Source organism: Terrapene carolina, unplaced genomic scaffold, assembly GCF_002925995.2.
Source record: "Terrapene carolina triunguis isolate 2854851 unplaced genomic scaffold, T_m_triunguis-2.0 Scaffold62, whole genome shotgun sequence".
Classification (NCBI taxonomy): domain Eukaryota; kingdom Metazoa; phylum Chordata; order Testudines; family Emydidae; genus Terrapene; species Terrapene triunguis.
In genome coordinates this window covers 36,436,284-36,450,031 of record NW_020664413.1, presented here as the reverse complement: position 1 = coordinate 36,450,031, position 13,748 = coordinate 36,436,284, and the positions used below count along the sequence as shown (strand labels likewise).

General features: G+C 36.0%; 1 protein-coding gene across 4 annotated transcripts in view; it reads right to left on the bottom strand.

Annotated features, from left to right (window-relative positions):
• UBR3 (ubiquitin protein ligase E3 component n-recognin 3) overlaps nt 1-13,748 on the bottom strand; it is a 197,657-nt gene that overhangs the window by 71,226 nt on the left and 112,683 nt on the right. The gene's annotated exons all lie outside the window — the stretch shown is intronic.

Sequence of the window (13,748 nt, the reverse complement as noted above, 5' to 3'; positions counted from 1 at the left end):
TTGTACTGTGCCTCTTAGATGTGCAGCACCGAATCTCACCTAGGGACTCTAAATGAAAACAAAGAACAACTGGACGACCCAATGACATCAACAGGACTGTGACAACAGTGCACCTCCAACTCCAACATTTTAGTAAATTAACAACTAACTCTATACAAACGAGAGTTGGAGTTTTGAGAATGGAAAATAAAAACAGCCATAAAAACGTAACAGCAGGAGAAGCAGAGAGAATTCTGAACTCATTTCTCCATAGACTAGAAAGAAGAAAAAGAAAAAAAAAAGGAGAAGTCTTGAGGAAACAGCATCTTAACATCTTGCACTGAACGTTTACTACTGCACAGAAGCATGAATGCTGCACCAATAGTCAATCTTCTAGAGGGTTCAAACTTCAATGTAAAGGGCTCACATGCACCCAAAAGAGCAAACTTGTACTGACACTATTTGAAGGACAGCATGAAGGTCTTCCTTAAACTGATCAAGTTTGGCTATGAATTGTTTCAAAAAACCTTAAAGCTAAAACTAACATGGACTTTAATCTTCTTGACTGAAATATGGAATTGCTGATCTAGTCATTGTACAACCAATTTATTTAAGTCATGAAGAAGAAAGCATTTTTACAGAGCATTGATGAGATTTTCAGTAAGTCAAAACCTGGCTGCTACCTTGGTTTTCCTTGTATATCTCTGGAACTCAAATGGAGGCCTGATGATTATTCTAACCTTCCTCCCCTCTACCTCAGTAACATCAAGTCCTTTTGCTGATCACAGATTGAACAGAACTATTTTCAGAGTTTAACAATATCCTCAGAGGCCTACTGAGTATGGTGAATCCGTGTAACAGAAGGTGAAACAGGCATATCTGCAAAAATTACAAGCCACATTTTTCAAGAGATATTACTTAAAAACAGAAATGTTTATTATTTAAAAGTGCTCCAAAGACAGTGATCCATCTATCATCAAGCAATAAACAAAAACAAAACTGTCCTTTTGCATTCTAAGTATTAGTGCAGGCCACTCAACTGAAATGTCTGAAGTATGACAGTGGTCACAAATAGTGTCTATTATAGTAAAGGTTGCAAGACAGTTTTGACCATAACTCTGTTTTCACTTGCTCATAACCTTCTCATGAAATTCAGATTTGGACTGCATTTTCCATGCTTAGTCTCTTCCCACAGATGATGGTGGATGTTTGAAGTCATTTTTGAGTTATGGGAAAGTAAAACCAAACCAAAACACAACGCACTTTTGCATTGTAAAAGAAAAGTTAACCATTCAGCTAAAACAGTTGAATATGAAGTTGGCACGTAAAAAGTCCTTACTGAAGAGGCTTGTACTTTGAGTAAGGTTTAAAAACATGGTTTCAATATAAGTATTTATAAACATTTTAAAATAGCATACTGATCGTGCTTTCATACAGTATTCTAGTCTATAAAGGTTCTTGGATTCCTATACCATGCTCAATGCTATAGTATCTGAGCCTTCCAGTACGGCAACTAACATCTGCCACATGCTTGTTCTCTCATTTTCTTGCCAGTAGAAGGAAATGCATGCAGTGGAGTGTTTTTTTTCTTTTTTTATTTTTTCAAAATATATTATAATGTACACACACAACACAAACATTTACAGATTTCTATGTTTGTTAGAGAAATCAAGGTCACAGAAGAGTGTCTTGCACTTAGAGTAGAAGGCAGTGAGGTTTGTGATGGTCATAAGTTCCTGTGGTCAACTTGATGCTAACGGTATGGTCGTACGGGTAAAGAATAGGTAGAGTTATGTGTCATCTGCATATTGCTGGCATGTTGGTCCGTGTCAGTTCCCTTAGTGGATGCATGCAGATGTTGAACAGGACTGGAGAGAGAATCAATCCCTGTGGGACTCCGTAAGTGAGGGGCCCAGTTGTGAAGGTGTAATTTCCCATCACTGCTCATTGGGTGCATCCCTCCAACAAGCACTCAAACTATTTTAGCCCAGGACCCGTCTCCTCTCTCAGGTGAGAAAATTCACAACAATGTAAATACAGAATGCCAGTGACGTTTAAATATCTTGCTTTAGGCACCCACATTTCAAAATATCAGTATTTAGAATAGGATTGCTTATAAGTGTAAACAGCAATAAAAGCATTTTCACTAAGAAGGCTTTCTAATAGCACTAAAATCAGTACAAGTTGCAGGATGAAAAAAACCATCATTTCCAAAATGATATTATTTTAATAGGTACTCATTCCATAATAATTCATTTTAATGTCAAATGAAAATGATAACCTTCAATATTTATATTCTTGAACACAGCAGTTCCACCTGAGGTGTTTATATTAATTTGGCTGAACCATTTCTCTAGCAGCCAAAATAATGATAAAAATTATATTTAGTCTAGTCACATAATGCAATAATTGAAATCACTGTTATAATTATCAAATGGCCTCTCTGTTCATTTGTAAATTATGCCCCCAGTTCTATTGATTTCCAGAATGATTTTTTCCCCTTCTTCATCTTTTTGATGGATGTAACATGAACGTTTTTGAAGTACAAAAGGAAGGCTCATGATTCCCTCCTATTGTATTCCTTCGGTGCTGAAACGATTTTGTACTACTTTTTTTTTTAAAACTTAAATATCTGAATTTCCTTGCTGGAAAAATATAAATTTCCACAGATGACAGACTCAGAAGTTATTGAGAAGATTATATATTTGTTTAGATCACAAATAGATATAATAATATTCAATATCTGGTTATTTGTTTCTTTAAAAGGGACTCTGTCAAAGTGAAGACTTTTTGTAGTATGCTATAATATTTACTTCATACAACAGATGGACCTTCTTGATATGATTTGGGATATCATACAAATGGTTATCAACAAACATGGAGGTAACCACTTTCCTCCAGGAAATCTGAGGATCCTCCAAACAGCAGTTTTATTTTAAAACTTTGCTAAAGGAAGTAGTGAAAATAGTACACCCATAATCACAATAGTGTCAGTCAGCTACGCACCACCCTGGGAAACAGAATAGCACATTCAGAACTGGTGTTTATTGTCATAATGCCCAATATACCAATTCATAAGTCAGATATTTATCAAATGCCCATAAAGAGTGTGGTGTGAAAGGTAGCTCACTACCCATTTATCTCTAATTTATACAAAAAATGATATAAACATTTCCAAGTCTAAATGCAGTTTAAAACGCCTAGTGTATAAAAATAAATCATCAGTTGTCACAAAAGGAAGATATTTTAAGTTGTTGGGAGCTAAAATTACCATGGGAAAGGAGGCCATAATATGCTGATTATTAATTTGTATGTGCACTTAATGAATACCATTGTAATATAATTTTTCCATATATTAGCAGAGAGCTAAATCAGTTTATGAAAAACAGTTTCCTTGCAATCCTTATTAGCCTATGGTTATTAAAATTGTGCAAACATTTATCACCATCTAGTGGCAGCATGATGAACAGTAAATGAAAAGCAAGCTATATAAATATTTTTCCCCACTCTGAAATTCAAAGTACTCCATTATACATTAGCTATCAGAGAAAGTGTGTGTGACATCAGTTATCGTAAGGGGGAAACAGCAACACTAAAGTTATTTTTAATTTTCAATATTTTTGGTGCCATTCTAAACAATGGCTGACTGGCCAGGGCTTTGGGGTTGTTTTAGATTCTTTTTGTTGTTGTTTTGCCCTATCTCCAAAAGCCAGAGGTGTGTGGAAAGGAAATAAGGGAAGCGTTCCTGCTCTTTCAATACTGTCAGATTTAAATAAAATATCACTTTCAATACAGCATGGTGTGCACATCAATTCAATATCCTTTCACAAGGAGGTGGAACACTAACACTGCAAAAAAAACCTCATTATCACTTACATATCTCAACTATTAATTGGCACATCCCAGATGTAACCTAAATTTTCAAGGCTCTTGTATATGGTGTGCTACCAATCTCTGTGTTAGTTTGGTGTAAGCAGGTTTTTTGCCTTTTCAGCTAATACTTTTCAAGATACTTATTGCATTCTGCTTGTCAGTCGTGATGACAGATGCAATTTCTATTGCCCTAGTTTCTGAGAAATGGTCAGCCTTGTCTCTTCATTTTTAAATCTTCCAGTGAATTAAAACCACATAAGGTTATCTAACATGAGAGCATTTTCGCTTTTTACTTCCTTCAAAGTTCTCATTTCCCTAACATGCATTTTTTAATATAAACAGGAAATTAAAATAGCTTAGATTTAGCAGTATTTGTTCGACAATTTACAGCAATATACTGTAACAAAAAAAAGTTATGCATTTGATTTATTTAGGCTCTGCTTCCCTCCGATTAGCACAAAAATCAGCCAGATCCATTAGTGCACAATTTGGATGTCAGGGTTCAGGCAGACTGTTGAAAAATATATATATTTGCACATTGCATGAACATAACAAAAATATTTTACTCCAGGGTTCGCTTGTTTTACAGTTGTTTGCAGGGACAAGTGTCAATATCTGGTACTTGTATCCACACTATGATAATCTATTTCTCAATAAAATTTGTCTTTAAAAAATGAAAATAAAACTAGCATAAATTTCAAAAGTAAAATATAGATACTACTTTAAAGAATTTCAGAGCCACAGTTTCAAGACACAGTGATGTGTGCCAACATTGCTTCTAACAATCTAAATGACCAAAAGTAAGCTTGCTCCATAAACTTTTAGACGTGATGCAGGGCTCTTTTAGCCACTATTTAAAAAAAAAAAGAATTAAATACAATGGGGCTAGATCTTTGAATCCAAAAGACTACTTACTATTCAAATGAGAAGGCAATTTCCTGACTGACAGTGAAGGAAAAATGGGTGAGGATACAAAACCTCGATAGTAATCATTAAAACAAGACAAGATTTTTGTTTAAACAGACAAGACCATACTTAAGATTGCTGGTTCAGGCTAAATTAATGGTCCCAGTTAGCTTCTGAGCTGAAGCCAAGTTTTCTGCTAAGAAAGCATCATCTATGTAAGCTCCACACACTGTACTTATGGTTTCTGAGACTGTACTGTCCAAGAACAAAATTCACAAATACCGTTCCATTAGCCTAAATCTCCAAAGTCAGAATTAACCCAGGTTACACATATTTACATTTGAAGACAAGACAGGTGTATTTATTGGTGACACAGTAGTTGCAGGTAATTAAGCATGTCTTTTGCAGTTAACTAACCACATAAAAGTAGTTTTGGGTCTATGCCAGAAGGGCATTTTTTAAAGTATACCATCAACTTCTGGCTTTACAATACTATTACAAGATGACAGTATGGTAACAAACCCGGGACAACAATCTTAAAATAAACATAGGGAGGAGGAAAGTGTAGCTTGTTTGGTAGAAAGGAGGGTTAGAAGAATATTCTGAGGGGGATTAGGAGAACTGAAAGGATTTTGGTAGTTTGGAAGAGAAGATTCAGGCTGTGGCTTATATCACAGAGTAGAGTTTTGCAACAGGAAAGAGGATGGGCACAGGGTGCATGACTGGATCAGAATGCTGAAGGTGAACTGAAAGGAGCCACATCACTAGCGATGAGGGAGGTTTAGGATGCCTGGCAATAAGTGGAGTGCCTATTCCTATGTTCCGTCTTGTCCCAGCCTTCCAGTTTCCCCCCTCCTCTCTATTGAGCAACCCATCCTCTCACTGCCTTAATTCTAACTACATGCTCCCAGCTAAACTTGTGCTGGGTCCAGACAACCATGTTTCTCACTCAAGACACTGGAGATGGATAGAGATTCCTCCTTCCTACCTCCAAAACACGTTACTACTATGTCTTATGAATGTGCAGTAAGGACTGTGGCATTCAAATGGTTCAGAAGTACTCAGATTTCAGTTATCCATTTTGGGTTTCATTTGGAGGTTGTTCATTCAAATGCAATAAAACTCAGGGCTTTACTACAGATGGAATTTATATGCAAGTTTAATATTCAGTATATTTTTGACACCATACTTATTTGTTTTAATGTATAAATAGTGAAAATAATAATGCAGAAATGTCTTGTGTAATCTGTCATGAGTTATTCATGCCTTGTTAGACATTTATAAAAAAATTTTATAGAATATTCAATTGACTTGACTGGTTTCTCTCTTTAGTATTTAGGTAATTTTATTTTAATTCTACCAGTTATGTTCTCTTTTCCTTTCTATCATTTTTAGCTGTACTTGAGGAGTTGAAGATCATTAGTGAGTCAGATGGGATCCAGGTAATTCATTCCTTCTTCCATGGAACCACAGTTATATAACTTCACAAGGGTTATACTGTACGTTGAGTAATGGTTTGGTTATTTCCTTGTAGTAGTAGCTACTCCTGTTGAAGTGAATTGATGGACTGTATGTTCACTGACAATATTCTGTTAAAAGTTTTAAGTAGTTATTTGTTTGGAGTTTTTGTTGAAGTGCTATGCCTCCTTACCCAAATCCTTTATATTAGTCAATGATTGTAAAGTGCTGTAAAGAAGCAATATAGAGAGAATCTTAGCTATTAATAAATTAAAAAATATGTGAACTGACATTTTCTAGCTTCTAGGATGGTATTAAAACAATGATGGTTTTATAAAAAGCAAGTAGTCTAGGTACTTTTCAATCTGCAAATTATTCTTTATATTCATCATCATTTTCTTTGGATGTCTTAATATATTAAACATAAAATATCTCCTATTGCAATCAACAAGACTTCACTGAAACAAGGTAAGCTGTACCAAATTAACTGAAATACATTTCCAAGGACATAAAGTAATTTAACTTTGTAAGCCATTGTTTGTTTCTCATATAACAAATCGCATTGTTAATCCACTAGTGAAAACATTTGCTACAGGGTTTGAATCATTCACCAACTAGAATGGCACTGGCTGCACATATCAAGAAGAAAATATGGTTAGTTTGTAGGCTGGGGGCAATTTTCTCTTTCTGAGCAAGGAAAATTTTTGCAAGCCATTTGCAAAGAGATACTGGTGTCAAGTCCTAAGGCAGTTTACTCTTCCTTCTTTTGAAAAGCATTTTTTATCAACTGCCAACAAGGAAAAACAGTGATTTAAGGGAAAAAATTTGGATTATAAATAAATTGCTTCTCAACTCCAAGCTGTTTAAAGGGGCTTCTTCATCCTATCCTGAATATGAAAAACTATATTTATGTCCTAACCAGACAAAAATAAAAATCTTTCTCCCACAGGATAGAAAGGAATCTTGTCTTGAATTCTGTATGCATAGGCAAGACAGCATTGTTCTCTGTAACATTCCAGTGCTGAATTCTATGGCAAACTGGACATTTTGCAGTAGCGTCAAGTAAATTTAAAAAAACCCAAGTACTTTATATTCAATATAACAAATAAATACAAGGTATAGAATAGGATAAAGAAGAACAAATAAGCAGAGCAAGGAGAAAAGAAGAAATAAAACCTTAGGTGCTCACCAAATTTCACCTCTGATCATAACTACGTCAAATTCTTTAGAGAAGGAGTCTGTGACATGAAGCATCTAGCACACCCTTGTACTTTATAACTTATAAAATTAAGTTACATATTCCTTGTTTTGTTTTTATATTAAAGTGCTATGGTACACCTCCATGTTTTCAGTTTGCATCAGCTTTTTTTCAAAACATATACACACTGTAGTAGTTGCTGATGAAAAGCTGGAGGTCTTGGCAGCTGCGAAGGTGACATTTAAAGATTTTAACACCCAGGAGGGAAACTGTGTGAAGCAGGAACCAACCAAGAGGTGATTCTGCTTTTGGCAATTGACAAGAAATGCATCTCACCCCGACCCTCCTTCTAGTGCAAGGTCAGAGATGATATTTTTGTTTGTGCTTGATCGCGCAGTTCCCTAGGCCAGCAACCTTTGACAAGAACTTACTGCCTCCGCTGCAACCAACAGCCATGGATAAGCACATTAGCTAGATGTTTTTGCTAAAATGAATACCAGTGAAGTAGCTAAAAATGGTTGATTAAACTGAACAGTGCAAACATCTCAGAGCTTTTGGATTCAGGCTGTCTGCAGCCTCAGGCAGACAACACAGCAGCAGTTTACATTTGGTTCACATTTAGAAATGTAAATGGCTAGAAATGTAATTAAGGACAAAAAATTATTTTAGAGGAAGTTTAGGTTATAGATTCTGAGACAAATTCCAGGACTGCAGCATCATGGACCTGTGTACAGATCAATCTCACAGAATACTAAAATCCAGTCCTGGTCATTAAAAAGGTTAGCCTTTAACCATATTAATTTAATATAGCCTTAGCCACATGTTCTCTGTTGCCACGGTAAAGTTTTTCAATTTTTGGAAAGGATGAAAACTGCTCTCTCAGAAAGTAATTCAGAATGGAAAAAAATCAATGTTTCTAAAATCTCATAATAAAACGGCATCAGGAACTTCTGTGTTTTGACTGATCTAATATAGTCATGATTCTATCCTTGCACACTACTAGTTGGGAATCCTTTTGTTTACTGAAGCACGCTATCACTGACACCAAAACATGTAACGTACTGTTCAGTCAAAAGGCAGGTTTTCAATACCATCTCAGTACATCTCTTGTTTTCTCTTCCCCTCTGTCCACAGTTCTCTAGTAGACATTTTATTGTTCTCCCTACTCCTTTCAATCTCATTCACTCTGCTCACCTAAAACCTTCCTTCTCACTGCCCTTGCTTGCAGGCCCTTCCTTTCCAGTTATTTAAACCTTCTTCCCCTGACATTTTTGCAACCTACATCCAACAGGTATCTCAGCTTTTCAAGAGCCATTCCTGGCTGACAGGTGTCACTTCAAAAAGAAAGCTGCTGATGCTTAAGACCAGCGGTACTTGGGGTTAGTTTGTTGGAATTTTTTAAGCACCACTGCACAGTGGCACTACAAAGATGGGGATGTTAGGAAGCCAAGTTGGGGAGGAAGTGAATAAGACAAGGGAGGGAGACAAGGGAAAAAGAAGAGGTTAAGTTATTCTAGCAGAGAAAACAAAAAAATTATCAGCTATTGACAGTCAGAAAAAGGGTATTTGCTACTTTTTTAATTACCTTAATTTTGAATCTGGAAACATTTGTCTTGGCATAAAAAGTATGTGGTCTGTTCTGTACTTTCCCTTGCCCCGAAGACCTCACTCACACCTTTCTGCTGTGTGGCTCACTCTTGCTATTCTTCCCCAGTTTGAGAAACAGACAGACAAACACCCCTACCCACACTTCCTGGCTCATGCTACTCATTCTCTGGAGTCCTTTCACTCTCTGCCTACATCTAGTTTGGCTCAAGAGGTATCCCAGGGCCACATCTTTCCTAGCCCTAGAGAAACACTTAGTGCTTGCTCCTTATGAGATTTTCAGTACTGATTGAAATTCAGTATCCAGCAGATACTGATAACCACATTCGATATTCAAGAAATTCAGAAAGCTTGGAATTATCACATCCCTTTTCTGAATATTGTACATCTCCACACACTTGAAAAATACTAGTACTGTGTATGTATTTCCAGTCAAGACTAACACACACAAACTTGGACACTGTCTATATTATACTCAATTTAAGGCATCAATCCTCCAAAGACTTACTTGCATGCTTAACTTTGATGGGGTCCCACTGAAATCAAGGGTATTACTCACAAAGAAAGTTAGGCACCTGCTTAAGTCTTTGTAGGAATGGTCCTAAGGGTATGTCTTCACTAGCAACATGGCTGTGTAGTCGCGGCACTCCCAGCTCTGTAAAAGAGAGCTCTCCCAGCAAAGTAAAAAACCCACCCCCATGAGGGGAGTGGCTCCCAGTGCTGGTGCACTGTCTACACTGCCACTTTGCAGCACCCAGAGGAGTGTTTTTTCACACCCCTGAGAGAGAAAGTTTCAGCGCTGTAAAGTGGCAGTGTAGACAAGGCCTAAGTAGAAGGCACAAAACAGCAGGTGAATACAAAAAAACAGGAAGAAAAAGGTAACAATGAGATGATAATGATCAGCATGATAACAATGCCCCATCTCAGTCAATCATGTTTTTCTTGCATGATTTCTCGGAGGTCATAAACCGAGTAGTTCTCCAGTCAATCACTGGATGTTCCAGGAAAGAATGAGTAGACAAGATATAAAATTTCTCAAATAAAAGAAAAAATTCTTTAAAAATGAATATTAGGCCTCCCTTAAAAGTCATAACACTTAAAGAGCACATTTTGCTCTTCCTTTGCAGGTCATCCTCAAGATGAGCTGAAAAAGTCTATCTTTGTAAGCATTTTCATAACACATAATTTGTTTGGAATTGCTGGAAACTGTGTCAGGTTTCCTTCATGCCATGGTTTGGGAGTGAAATATCAAAGTGAAATTTCAGTGCATTACTTTCTGATGCCAATTTCTCTGCATTTCTAGCTCTGGAAAACATGCCAACCTTATTAAGTCAACATAACAGCTGCATGGTTCAGCTTGCACACAAAACTTTTGTCTGTTTTCATGAAATCCACTGTCATTTCAACACAGTCTATGCCCAGAAGATAGTCAAAGTACTTCAGAGAGGTGCTAGTGATAGAACCAGCATTACAGTATAGGAGGGCTGCTTTAGAACTATGGGGGATTCTCTGATTATCACCAACTAGAAAGTTCTTGTGATTTTTTTAAGTGTTCCATCATCTCCTCAGATTTATGTGTATCCAAAACTATTAAATAAATTGACTATAACTCTGTGTAGCTAGAGAGAATAAAGTTAACACTAAATATTACTGAGGGACGAAGAAAGCATTTAAATCTGTGACTGATATCCTCGGTGGTGCAAAGCATCCACTAGTCCCATGCATTTCAACACGAGCTGTGGTTGCTCAGTACCACTCAAGGTTTGGCTCCGTATCAACATAACTGAGTGCCCCAAGATAACAAAATCCCAACATATACTTCCGCCTAGTACAAACTTTAACCAATTTGATAAACATCTGGTGCTTTGTTTTATTATAGAATTTAACAGTGACCTTGCTGACATTATATTTCATTCTGTATTCTCCTGAGTTTAAGTGCATGAGATTCTGAAATCAAAGAGCTAGTTAAAGGTGTCTAAACATGCTAAATACAGTTTACAATTCTAACTGTAGGCAGCATTCCTCCTGCTGAACATTATGTGTCAAGGTGGTCCCCTAGCATCAAAGCAACTATTAGCACACTAATATCTTTTGCCCTGACCCAGCATGTGTGCTCTCAGGAGACCAGTAAAAACTAATTTATTTTTCTAACTGGCTTCAGAAGATTGAGTGTTAGGAAATGTGTGTCACCTTGCTTTAAAAATGTGCACTTTTTCCCCTTCACTAAGGAGCACTGCTTCAAGGACTGAAAGATGTCCTGCTGAGAATCACAGCATATTAGGAAAGAACTGAGTAAGCACCGATAATTCCCACTTGTCGAGAGGCATTGCCATATACATTTAATTGAGTACTCCAAATTGATAAAACTATTAAAGGAACACAAGATATTTAACATTCATAATAAAATAAATGATAAAATTATGTAATATGTCAAGTTCAAGACAAAGGTATATTTGAGACAATGGTTTAGAAGTTTGCCTGGAATAGTTTTTAACCAATTCACTTAAGCGTTCATTCAATTATTTACAAGTATCTATACAATTTATTAGAAGACATTATTAATTTGAAGAAGAGGACTTGAGCTTTGCTAATTACAGTTTGTAGGACATTAAATATCCCAAATTTTTTTGTAATGTGAATGCAACATTGTAACTTTGCGACACTGCACCGCTATGAAGTGGCAATGACCAAGCCTAATGTCATCACATAACAACTTTGTTTTAGGAGGAAGTGTTAAAAGTAGCCATTTTGGGGAGTTACAAGGCTCTGGAGATTACAACAGACATCTTATTGGCAGTTTTACTCTGAAACGTGACTATATAAAGATAGTTGTTTGCAGTGTTGTTGTAGCAATGTTGGTCCCAGGATATGAAAAAGACAAGATGTGTGAGGTAATCTTTTATTGCACCAACTTCTGTTGCTAAAAGAGACAAGCTTTTGAGCTCCACAGACCTGAAGAAGAGTTCTGTGGAGCTCAAAAGCTTGTCTCTTTGACCAAGATATTACCCCCATCCACCTTGTCTCTCTCATATAAAAATGACTTTCTTAATCAATAGACCTTCTCCATGAGTATATTCAGAATCGTATGTGCTTACTTTAGTGACATATATATTATATATATATTGCTGTAAGTCCTGCAGAATCCATACTATTGTTAAAACAGAGTAAGCTGGACTCTATTCTTTCTTGTGCATAGATACAAATGTTTACAAAGTTTCATTCAATTACATCTAGGCAACCCAAATGGCAATATGGTTGCACGGGTCTCAATGAGAGTATAATTAGAAGACAATGAGATATATACACGCAACTGATGGCCTAAATAATATGCAGAACTTCTTTTACTGGTGATTACATACAAGAAAGAAAGAGCTCTGAGCTCTCTCAATCAAAACTGAGTTTGCAAGGGTGCAGTTAAGAGATTCTTTTGAATTGTAAAATGAGCATGCTTAATATTAAAACAAAAGCATGGAAAGTCATGACATTTTTACTAACACAGAAAGCCCTCTGAGGATCAGACTGTGTTTCAGTATGCAGTGTAGTTGTAGCCATGTTGGTCCCAGGATATTAGAGAGACAAGGCGGGTGAGGTTTTAACTTTTATTGGACCAACTTCTCTTGATGAGAGGGACAAGCTTTCAAGCACTTTGGAAACGGTAAAAGATTTCTGTTTAAAGAGATACCATTCCCTATTCTCTGTCATGTTTGTCACTGTCTACCCACATTTACTCTAAAAGAAATGATCATACTGTAATACAAACAATACAACACATTTACACTAAATTTGATCTACTTTTTGATAGCCTAGAGGATACACTATATCTATACTAATTTATTTAAACAATTACATAGCTTACTATACATTTATTCAGAGTCAAATTTTTATATGATGTTAAAAAATGGTAACTGACCCATTTCTTATTAAATAAATGATAGGAGTTTTTTTAGTAGGGTTTTGTGTCAAGCTGTATTTGGACAGAAATTGGAAATCAATTAAAAATTTACAACAGCAGTTGTTTTGAAATTATTTTCATTAGTTAAATAAAACTACCTTAAATGTGCTTGGTACCTAAGGAGAATATCATCAAAACATTTTTTGCACTTAAAACTGATTTATTAAAACAAATTAAGTATTAACTTTAGTTAGTGAATTGACAGATTGTTTCCAGTTCTCATAAACCAGATTTTTTCAAAGGTATTTAGATGCTTAAAGATGCAGAATAGCTGCCTAGTGGGATTTTCAAACTTTAACAGGTTAGGTGGCTAACTCCCATTAAAATCAATAGGAGTTAGGCACCTAACGTACTCAGACACTTTTGAAAATCCCATTAGGCACCTATCTGAATCTTTAGGTGCCTAAATATTTTTTAAAATCTGGCCCCACATCCTTCAAGTTTTTAAAATTAGCAGAGCTCATCCCTTCCCACTTGATTTTTATTTATACATTTGAAAAGGAAAACAAGCTTTCCTGCCTTTTTAACTCCCCAAAATGTCATCTTAACTTTGAGTGAACTAGTCCAAATGAAGAAAATATTCTCTCTGTATCTGCTAGCTAAATTGAAAACAAAAGTAATTAATTCAAAAGCTTTTCTGCACAACAGAAACTGAAAGTACTTACATTTGGAAAAAAGTAAATACCAGTATTCACTTCATGGTCTGAAAATAATAGATATAGTAATGCAGTACATGACATCGTGATAGATTTATCAAGCTTGAGCTGACCTCAAAAG